Source organism: Octopus bimaculoides, chromosome 3 (genome assembly GCF_046866305.1).
Source record: "Octopus bimaculoides isolate indiv1 chromosome 3, ASM4686630v1, whole genome shotgun sequence".
Taxonomy (NCBI): Eukaryota; Metazoa; Mollusca; class Cephalopoda; order Octopoda; family Octopodidae; genus Octopus; species Octopus bimaculoides.
Window position 1 is genome coordinate 38,102,967 of NC_142930.1, and position 12,476 is coordinate 38,115,442.

Consider the following 12,476-nt stretch of genomic DNA (forward strand, 5'->3'; position numbering starts at 1 on the left):
ATGTATTAAGATTTTGATCATCTCTTAAAATGTAGATTATAATATGAATAAAAAATATAATTGTTTTCTTACTAATGAATCTGAGATCTTTTGACATGCAATACTTTGGTCAGGGCAGAAAAGCATGGAGACAGACAGTAGGAAATGAGGAAATTATCTATACTTGGAGAGCTGCTTCCACTGTTTGCAACTGTGTTAGTTCTACTGAAAATGTACTAGTGTGTTACTTGTCAACGGATTAAGTTTATCAACCAAGAACGGTGATGTTTTCTATGAAACGTTTTTCACCATTTCTGCCAGTGTTTTTCTAGTATTCTCAAATATTGCCATGCTAGAACACACCTCCCTAAATTTTTTCCGCAGTGAAATCGAATCAAATAGCTATGGAATTTAGTAAGTATTCATGTGACTATTGATATTTAATAAATACACCTTTCACAAGATAATCCGATGAGTAAAGATGCATATTCATATAGACTCCGACATATATCTTAACTTCCATACTTGGAAGCACTCAGATATTTTAATTAGATAATGCTTGCACGTAAATCTATTTTAGTTGCGTTATACTTGAAATTACATTTCATTGCATATAATGTATATTTTATTTAACCTTAGGTTTGAAAAAATTGATTTATTTATAGAACTGCATTCCAAGAGATATATGCTTAAAAACGTATTCATGCAAGACGTATGATTTTGTTAATTTGATTGATTCCCAGCGTGAAAAATTATTGAACCATATCGGTGCAGGAAATAAAATTTGAGAAATCGTGAACTGTAAAGAAAATAAGGTTTATTCAATTAAGACGTAATCAGAATTCACACATAATTAATTGTCCACAGGAATATATGGAAGAGGACAATTGCACAATGTGGGAGCGAATGAGTTCGATACGAAGACGAAGCACTTGTAAATCAAGCATTTTTATATGTTTATGCATTTTAAATATTATTTTCTTCATACGTCCTATTTGTGTACTAATTGGGTAATCCTCAAAAGAAATTCTTCCCTTTTTAACTACAAAAATATTATCGCAATTTCTGACAATTTTTTTTAAATACAAAATGAATTATACCACCCACAAAAAAATTGCTTAATTATGTAAAATTAGGATGAGTAATGCCAAAGGCCAGCAAAAAACTGTTCAAATTTATTCTTTATGTCTAACAAACAGTTCAGTCTTTGCACGTGATAACATTAAGAGCTAGTACGTCTAACAGCACATCAACGTTCTTTCTATTAACACTACTTATTTCCAAATATCAATTTTCGCTGACAGTATCTATTTCAAATAGAGCTGTGCATCTTAACTTGTTTTAAAATATATTTCATACACATATCATTGGCATGTGAACAATGGAAATAAAATAAAATAATTAGTATTGGCCGAAAGTTTTAGTGAATATTCTAATTTCATAAATAGGAATTAATTTTTCTTATAAATAAATATACAGTTTCCTATTTCAGAAACAATAAATCATTTTGTTGAAGTGGTATATGCATTGTTGGTCATCTAGATAGTTGCGTTAGGTATGCTGTCCTCTCTATTTCTTATGGTACATACGTCACAAACTTGGCTGTAAAATTTCAACATTCTGATTGTAATTGATTCACTATCCTGAGACGTCACTGAACTAACATTTGATCAATGGCTTTCAAGTTTGATCATGCTATTTTTTTTACTACTTTCAAAAATAATATATCTACGAATATGTTGTGCCACGTTCCATATGTTAAAGGTTTGATTGATGGGCTCCTCTGTTTGACATATCGACCAATCATGTAGATACTTCTGCGTTAGCTTATAGACTTTTCCAGTTGGTTTCAAGATTTGTTTCGAATATGTCAATAAATATATGCAACAAAATTGTTTGACTATCGTCATTTGGTAGTGCAATTCATATATTTCATTAAGATGTGTTACTTTTTTGTTTCAGTAAAGTGTCGTGAAACGATATTTAGGTCTATCAGTTATTGTGCAACTTATCCGGGAACGTTTTAAATCTGTTCAAATAATTAAAGAAAATATTTTGACTTTTGCAGCTGTTTCAAAATTCTGCAGCGGACGTTTTTCCTTTGGTTTGAATTAAATGCATGTGTAGGATTCTTAAACCATTTGATATGTACTTGTTAGCTTGCTAGTGTATGAGGGATGACTTAATGAACTCCGTCTTTGCATTTTGAAACATCTATATTTTCTAGATAATGCAAAATTAGCGGTTTTAGTGTACGCTGTGTGTTTCAATGGCTGTAGATAATGTTAAGATATATGCTGCAGTCGTTGCATTTCACGTTAACAATGCAATGGAGTTGCCGCATCTTGTACGTAACAGAATATTAGCAACTCTTTTGCCAGAGCTACTACGGCGGTAATAGTTAGGAGAAAGAAGGAACTCGATGTAACAAGATATGTGAACAAATTGTACAGAAACGACTTAGTATGACACATGTTCTGAAAATAATATTTGAGATAATGAGAAATAATGGCGGCCAGCTTGCAGTAAACTTTTTCGAAATGTTTTTACGGAGGAACAACACAGTTAATCAAACGTATTGCTGAATTGAACAGAATATATAGAATATTATTTTCATTTGCTCTTGGATCAACCTTAACTGAGTAAACCTCTGCCAAAAGACATCAAACAATCGTCTTTTTTCTGCTTATACATTCAGTATCTTCTCCGGGGAACATTGTTCACTACGATCATTTATAATTTTCTTTGAAGTGAATGTGACTACTCATTCTTGTAGGTAGACCGTGAAGGATCTTTGTTTGGTATGGGTTTAACGAAAAACAAATTATCTCTTGGTGATGAAGAAGGTGGAATTATGTAAACGAAGTGAATAGTCATTATATTCTATATTAGACGAGGTGAAGCTAAATAAATGAAGGTAAAATAAATTGAAGTTCATATCTAGCAACATTCAGTGAGTGGCTTACGATGTTTAGGAAATAGATTTTCCAAAAGTGCAGACTCTAACCTTTAGAGAGAGAGAGAGAGAGAGAGAGAGAGAGAGAGAGAGAGAGAGAGAGAGAGAGAGAGAGAGAGAGAGAGAGAGAGAGAGAGAGAGAGCGAGAGAGAAAAAAACACCTTTAATGCGGAGAAGAGAGTGAGATTAGTGTCGCAAAACGAAATGGCTGGCTAATGTAAATGGCATCAAGTGAGCAAATGTGTAAGATGCCAACACTTTGAATAGGCAAACACTTCGGAGAAATAAACGAAAGTCATTAAATAAAATGGATTACTTCAGGCATTTAATTAAATTCAGAGATATATCATGATAATCAGTGATTTGAATTAAAATGTCATAAACGAATCATTTTAATACCACAACATTTTTACATGTAGCAACTTCTGTATATATACATTAATGAATGCATCCATGTATGTACGTGTACTTAGTTGCTTATGTTTATGTTTGTGCAATGTGCATGACTATTTGGAGTGTTATGTTACCGTGTATACTATAAATGTCTCATTTATTTCAAATTAATTTCATTTCACTTCATTTTTCTCTTCTCTCATTAGAAAAAATTATATCAAAAGTGCCAAGCTCTGTCACTTTCCAATTAAAATTTTCGCTATTTTCTTACCTTTAAGACATTTTCTCGTAACTCTGTCATATAATGAAATTGTTCCATTTTAAATATGCCGGCATGAACTAGTCTTATATCTTGCTTTGTAACACGCACATAGATTTAATTTCAATACTTCTAAATATATTATCGCTTACACCTAAACGTTCTTGCAAATTGAATATCACCATATTTTCACTAATTCACACCATTACCTTGGCGTGGGAGCAGTTTTCTGAAAAGTATTACGATCCAAATTCACTTATTTCAAGTATGTCAAGAAAATATCATCATTCCTTAAGATATAAAAAAAGCCATACTCTGAGACAACCTCTATGTAATTCCTGGAAAAGCTGGAATTAACTGACGAATGTACCATGAACCTGAGACTTAACATATTAAAATAAGGGACACAGTGGATGATACATTTTTTTATATTAAAAATAAGGAGGAAATTATAATTATTCAAATGAGATATATCAAGGAATTACTCGATCAAAGGCTGACTGGGAACAAACCATAATAATGGCTCTTTTGAGGGCGAACCCCCACCGGTTATTAACCACGGCTCCCGTTAACGCCCTCTGCATTAACACCTTAATCCGACTACGGTATGCTTTACAAGTCAAAATAGACTTGTTCAGCTTTCAGTAGCCGGGTCCTTTCTTAAATGTACTATGTCCAAGCTACACTGAACAATTCTATGGTTAGTGTAGGACACCTAGACAAGCGGTGGACAACTAAAACTAGACTTATCTCTAGTCCTTATCAAATCCAATCTAAATAAGACTTGAACCTTCCGTCGCCACTCATGCAGGTCCAATCTGGGACGTTCGGATGGTCAAGCCTGTAACGATCTGCCAGCTGAAAACGCGTAAGCAGATCACTTTCCTATCAGTCGAGCCAACGTTATCGATGCGTGCGTCAACGATACCATTAAAGTCCCCTAACACCACTACGTCACGGGAATGTCCGCTAGGCACCGATAAAAATCAAGTTTGGAAACCTCTAGCACAAGGTGCATAGAGTCCGATCAACTTGAAGGCCTTACTACAGTATGCCACATCACGGACGACCATCCCACCTTCAGGGTCCACATAGACTTTACTTCTCTGCAGAGCCAAGACTTTACGGGTCATTACCACAGCACCCCCTCGTCCTCCGGTCTGGCCAGGAGACATGATCTTCTCATTGCCATTCAGGAGAGGCGACAAGATTTGTAAACTGTCCAGCTTGGTCTCTGTAGAAACCATCACATGTATATCATGTGATCTGAGGTTGTCGAGGAAACAAGCCTACTTCCACTTCGAACTGAGACCACGCACATTTAATCAACCAAGGTTGAGTAAGGTCAAAATGTAAGTTCTACTTACCTTTCGCTGGAGAAGTTGGGGCCGATTTCACCACACGTGAGTCAGCCCCTTCCTTCTCTTTCTTCAAGTAATTGAGTAAGTCGACTATCTTCCAGATGGCCGAATGATGCCTCGCCTTTAAGTCCCGGTATAGGTATTATCATATTGTGGCGCATCTGTTCATAAGGTCCTTATGTTGTGGATAAAGTCTTGTTTTATTATGCTTCACGTTAATATCGTTGGGGTATTTTTTCTCTTGTATCATATTCCACATCGGGGACAGGCATTTTTCAATCTTTTCTTTTTCAAAGTGTGCAAAGCTTTTGTCCTTCGGACAGAAGGTTTTAAACACTACAGTCCGGTTTTCATTCGCCAAACTATTGAAGGAGGTTGATACTGTAACATCACCACTCTCCTCCTTCATTCTTTTAAACACATCTTTAATAAATCAACATTAATGTCAATAATTTCAGTTGCCACTGCGACAACCGTGGAGAACGTTTCTGCATTATTATTTTCCTTTACATTATCGATCTCTATGACAGTACACTGTTCGTGTATAATTTCAACTGACATAATTCGGTTGAAATTAATAAACGAATTAACAAAAAATTAAATTGGTTTCCCACACAAACTGGGAAGCCTAAAAAGGTTTTCCCCTTAAAGAGGACAATAAAAACGTTCAAACAGTTCAAATCCCATCCCCGCTAGAGGGAGGGGCACAAAAATAGTCTAGAAAGACCATTCACAGTTGAAAAATACAAAATGTTCTAACAAAATGCCGCAATGGCCAGCAAACTCAATAATTATTGCAATTATTCCCCGGTAAGACCGGGAAATAAAACAGCTCAACAAATATTCAACAATAATTCATTCGTTCAACAGCAACAAATCCAACAGGTATTCCAACGAGCAACAAAAGCAACACCAACAACAACCTCAACAGCAAAAACGCCCGCCAGGAGGCATAAAAAAACACGTCCACACAGTAGTGAGGGAAGCAAAATATATGCCAACTATAAAATTTATTTACAGGGGGTTCAAATATGTGAAGGTGTGGTTGCTATTTGACACCCCTGAAGCGGCACACAATTTTGCAAGTCAGCTCTTGGAGGACGAAGAAATATTGTTTCTTCCCACGTATTGTGGGAAGAAGTTGACAAGGGCATGAATCTGCGGTTTGCCACTCGGGATAGAACCCGAGTGTATAGGGGCACTATCCGCAGGGGTCTGCGTGACAGTGGAGCCAAGCTCCTCAGTGTTAACATTTTGCCTACTGCTGATTGGGTTGTGTCAAAAGCTTTTTTGACCTTGTGGACCCAGTGAGCCAAAAATCTGGTCTTCCCAGAAATTTTGAAAATTGGCCTGTTCTAGGTATGCGGTTTGTCTTGAGGGACGTCTCCCTACCAGGTGTCACCGTGCCTGGAATCGGGCCATATCAAGAAGAACTGTCCCCAGGACCAGAGTTGTGTCCTGGAACAGTTGGTTGTGGAAAAGCCGTCCCTCCCCATACGAAGGGAGAGATGGAGACTGTACAGCAGGTGGAAACCTCCAAAAATGGGGGCGTAAAAGGAAGGTGGGCAACAATGGTTGCCCGCCGAGGTATCCGAAAGCTTCTGGAGGGAAGGAAAATCTTCCGGACATAACGGAGGAACTCCACCCTCCCGTGGCTCAACGGAGAAAAGAGAAAAAGAAAAACGGGGCACAGCCAGCGGTTAGTAACACAGTGCCGGCATGTCCCGAAATCTCGTAGGTGGGAATTGTGCCACCGACGGAAGAAACTGCAAGACCTTCCTATGCGGCGGAGGAGGCTTTTGTAATCCTCTTTCACAAGGGAGGACCTTGGAAAACTTCGCTAAGAAGTTTTAATAAAAGGCCACAGGGAAGGGATTCTAATCTGTACTAAGGACCCTGATTGGCTTCCGCAGGTGGTTGTGGAGATCGTCATAACAGAAACTGACTTGTACAAGGTAATGGTCTCCTTCCCCGAGGATATATTCAAGTTTATGTTAAATTTGCCCGATTTGGCACCGTCCAGGAGCTTGAATGAGGCAATGTACCTAGCCGGGCATGAAAGTCCTGAGTTGAAAAAAACATAACTGGTTTAGTGCCTCATTTTTGCAAGGCCGTAAAGTACATCTGTGTAAAACGTAAGAAACTCATTTGAAAACATCTTGTGAACTAAAAGTAAGAGGTATATAGCCTGATTGTTTATAAAAGAAGAAAAAATAATCAATGTTTTCGAAAAGCGTCGATCAGCGGGCGTCGATTACTTCTCTCATGAATGTCATCATTTTAATCATCATTCATTTCATTTGTGTTATTGTCCATCCCGCATTTGCTTCGTGCATCCATCTTTGTAATGCCTTATGGCAAATTTTATGAAATAGAAGGAACAAGGGTTTGGGGGAGATAATAAAGAAGTTCTTAAGGCCTTCTATGATGCCTTGTATTTCCCCACAAATAAATCTAATACTGCACAAATCTACTTAAACTAGAGACAGACACAATTTGAAGTAAGACGCTACATGGTAACAAACTTGCCAGCATCAAGAGAAACCTTATGAAAAAGAAATTACTAACTGAATTAGAGACTGACCCCATTAAACAATCAGTAAGGAATAAAGAGAATGAAGTTACAGCTAAACAAGGTACTAAATAGACAATAATTATAAACTACCCAGGTCTGATGAAAATGCAGCCAGCGATTGTTTAACCATGGAAGTTTTTAATCAAAAGTAGGTCCCCGATATGGTTTACAAAAGATCTGCCTCTTAAATAATTCATGGTTGGACTACATAGTAATTACTAAAACTCATAAAAAACATTTCGAGCTCCTTAATTACAAATTTCCTCAACTTCTATCAATATTTTAGTTAAGTAAACATCGCAAAAGTTGCAAGTACTTTGTAAAAGAACGGCACAAATCCACAAAAAAAATATTTTGACGGTAGGAGGCAACATGGAGCAAATTTGTAAACTTCCTCGTTAGCCTTCCTACCAATGACTGATTGGCAACCGCAGTAAATATTTCTCCTAATCTTTCTGACCTCACCTCGCATATTCGAAACTCTTAACAGAAATAAAGATGTCAATACCAAATCAAAAGGTAGGAGGGTATTACCTATTTTTTACATCCATACATATAGATACTATTTATATGCGTGTCTGTGTTTGTTACATGATCTTATTATTAGTGAATAATCTTTATATAATACTTGATACATACCCTGGTTGCAAATTGATTTCTAATGAATTATATTCCATGTTAATAAACTGAAGTATAACTGGTTCACCGCACAACCCAACGAGGTTAGAAGAAAGTGACTAAAGAAATGCCACATATTATTACAAATATATTTTATGCATCAGTCTGACATCACAAAATATTGTGCAATCGGTCGTTTGACATTTCTCATGAAGATGAGAGTTTCACCTTTCGAAAAACGTAGTAACACAGTCCTGTCAGTGCGAATTGTCACCAATTGAATTATAAGTACCGATTAACAAACAAAAACACATTGCTCATGTGAAAATCGTACCTTGCTATCAATATCAGTTACTTGATATTTTCTAAATATTTGCAATTGAAAATCTGAAGAGTGTGAAGTTTGCACAAACAGAGAACACAACTGTAGATTATAGGCTGCTTCAGTTAGTAGCCAAAGACATTAAAATTGCGCCTCGTAACATCAAAAGACGGAAAACATTGCCAAATGGAAACCAAGATATTCTAAATGATGGATAATCCAAGCGCGGTCTTCTTTGATCATATATATTTACTCGATAGAGTTTGATTAAGTTCTAATTCAATGATGATGAGTAGAAAATAATGTTCAGTATTTATGTAAAGATGTTTCTATATGTATCCAAATAAATTGTGATACGCTTTCTTTTATTATTTTCTGTTTGCTCTATCGGAAGTTGTTTGTAGCTATGTGTGATTTTAATTCAAGTGCTTGTATGTATAACACAGATTTGCATTCCATTTATTTAACTAATAGCATTTAGAATTATCCACTGTGAAATTCGATAGAAGAATTAATTTAATCGCAACAGAAAAGATTTGTATATCAGTTTAATGTAATTTGAAAGAGAAGTGAACGATAACTTCAGTGACTTACTTTCTCAATAAATCTTTTCATCGGTTTCTAATAATTCCCAATAGGACCACAGCAGAAATGCAGATAAATTTACTTAGCATTTCAGAAATGCATTGATTTACGGATTAAGCTGCAGAAGCACGGATTTAAGATATGTTACAGGCATTATATCAGTCCAGGAAACAAATTATATAACTTTGCTCTAGTTTAATGGAAAAAAAATATACGGAACTAGAAAGCATGTAAGTTAAAATTAAAAAGAATCAAGGTATAAGGAATAGAAGATTCGCATGAATATATGGAGAGATCAAAGAAACAACACATTGCATTATTCTTATCTAAAATGCAGAAGCTATTTCTTAATGGGGATTAAACAAGTAGGTGTGAGATACGTGTAAAAGACTGAGAGAATATATATCAGATGTTGTGTTATGTGTTTATTCTATTAGCTTCGGAAGCATTACCATATTACATAATACCTCATGCTTCACATGTCTTGCATAAAAAGTAATTCTGTGCGCATTCATCATTCCAACATCCCTCCATGCATCTATCTATCTATCTATCTATCTATCTATCTATCTATCTATCTATCTATCTATCTATCTATCTATCTATCTATCTATTTGTCTGTCTGACTGTATGTCTGTCTATCCATCCATTTGTATTTTTAGAATAAGTTGTTTATGATATTTTAATTCTTTGGAGGGTATGAATTACATTCTTCATTATTGGATTACTAAATAGTGTTTTTCTCTAAATTATATACATACACACATACATACATACATATATATATATATCCTCACACGCAGTTTATAGATAACATGTATATAGACACACACATATTTATATAAATATATATATATATATGTATATCTATCTATCTATCTATCTATCTATCTATCTATCTATCTATCTATATACATATAGCTACCCCTAAATAGATATATTAATATAGGTATGCATAAACACACACACACACACACACACACACACACACACACATACACACACACACATGTATATTTGCGTGTATCTGTGAGTGTGTTTTCATATAAATTCCATTTAAAAAAATTAAAAAGTGAAGTGTTAAGTATGCGCTGCGTGGAGCACATCCCACGCAGGTTAAGATGAAATCTATTTTAGTTCTAACAGTCAACAGATAACAATGAAACCTGCTCTCACTTATCTCCTTTCTAAAGTGAGCCAGTTGTTACACATTATTATTGTTCTTAATTAGTATGATATTCAAAGACATATATTTGGGAAGGTAATAAATCCGTATGAATTGTTATGTGTTGTTCAATTATCTGAAGAATACATAACCATTCATTAAATCCAATAGAGATCCATAGCTTCCCCACATACACACACTACAAATTTATTGTCGCTTACAAAAATACGCAGAATTATATGAGTAGCGTTGAGATGCTTGAGTGTGTACATGCATTTCCCAACGGCATTAGTCGTGTAAATGAAATGAAATGGCTACCAGCGACAGGTGGTTATAATGTATACATGAATATTTTAAATGCACTAATATCTACGTGTAGCATATATTTACATTGTGTATATACAGTAAAATGAAAATTGAATAAATTTTCACGAATAGATTATTTGTTTCTTTTAATGCATAATTCGGAAATGGAATGAAATAAAACTGCCTGGAAATTAATTTGAAAGTCTAATTAGATGTTTTCTTTCGATCACAAAGAAAATGTAAAATAAATACCCCCAGACCCCACACTAAAAATCTTAAAAAATCTATTTCCATATTTTGTTCTTACATAATTCTCAGAATTATACTGAAAAAATTTGAAAATCTATTAAACCATCGTTTCACAATGCTTTTCACTGATCTCCAGAATAAATAATGTGTCACATCAGACAATTATAACGTAGCAAAAAATAGATTGAAAAATTCTAAAAAAAAAAGCAAAAAATAATGTGTAATGCGTTTCCAAGTTTTTCAAATTTGCTTTTTTTCCTATCTAAAATTGTTGTTCTTGTGTTGTCACTACAGGTTATATAAAAGCGCCCATTAACCATTCTCGACTGGAATCTAATGGCTATTCTCTCTCTTTCTAACATGTTCTCTTTCTCATATACTCATTTTCTCCCTTTCTCACTAGTTTTTTTATGGAATCCCATTTTATTTTCCATGATACTACTTCTTTTCAATCTCTTACTGCATTTTTCTGACGTTGCATGTTCCATAAAAAAACAAAAATCGTTGTGTAATGACTCAGCATCCGAACTCCTTTTCATTTACGAATAAAATTGAAATGCAACCACCGATATCTATACGTTTAGATTAAAAAACACAACTTGGGATGGTTCTTTTTCTGTTAATTATATGTATGTGTGCACACACACCCACACACACATACACACACACACACACACACACATACATATATATATATATATATATATATATATATATATATATATATATATATATATATATATATATATACGTATGTGCTTGTGTGCATGTAATTTAGAAATCCACCACACAAACGTGTGTGTAAATATATTTCAATGATTTGCTTTCTTCACTTATAAAGAAGGGGCTTTCCATATGATCAATTTATAAAAAAAAAGAAAGATTTGTTGAATCAATTAATCGCTGCGAACGGCCGAGTTATAGAGTGTATGATGTATAAGTAAAGGACACGCATTAAAGATACGCGGCAGAAAAAGAGAAATTATACGTGAGTGAACGATAAATAAGTGCCTATGCTAACACTGCTTTCTACCTACTCGCCGCCTTCACAAACGGAACTCTGTCAGGAGTTCTAGTCCCGAAGGTGTAAAAAATAATGTTGGTATAGGTATTCATTTATCCTTCACTTACGTATAATTTGTGTCTTCAGCCGCATAGCTCTGGCGTTCGAGCATTAGTGAGCAGTGATATAACCCACTAGACATAACGGTGAAATTTACTTGTATTGTGATGAAAAATGCTTTGTAAACAAAGGGTGAATTAAATAATATGGGTTCAAATCTGAATAATAAGAATAACAAAGCACAATATGCATTAAGTTCCAGGTAAAACTTAGATACCTATCAAACCTACAGGATCTACCGCAGTCGAAAATCGGTTTTCATGGCAATGTTATCCCAATTGCAGTATTTCAACCTAAACTTAACTAGCATTTACTCACAGTATATTTCATGCAAAAAAGCACGTGATTCCTGTATAAAGGACACTTTATAAAATCAGAAGCATACTCTTATTGAAAGACTCAGTAAAGTTATGATGAAATATGGGATAATTCATTTAATAATATACTCTCTCAAAACAAATAAACACTTTCATCACGGCTGAACTTAATTTTGGTTTAAAAAAAACAAAAAAAACAACCATTGAAATCAGTTCTTATGTAAAAACCTATAAACTTCATCTGAACATGGTAAACAAGTACACAACC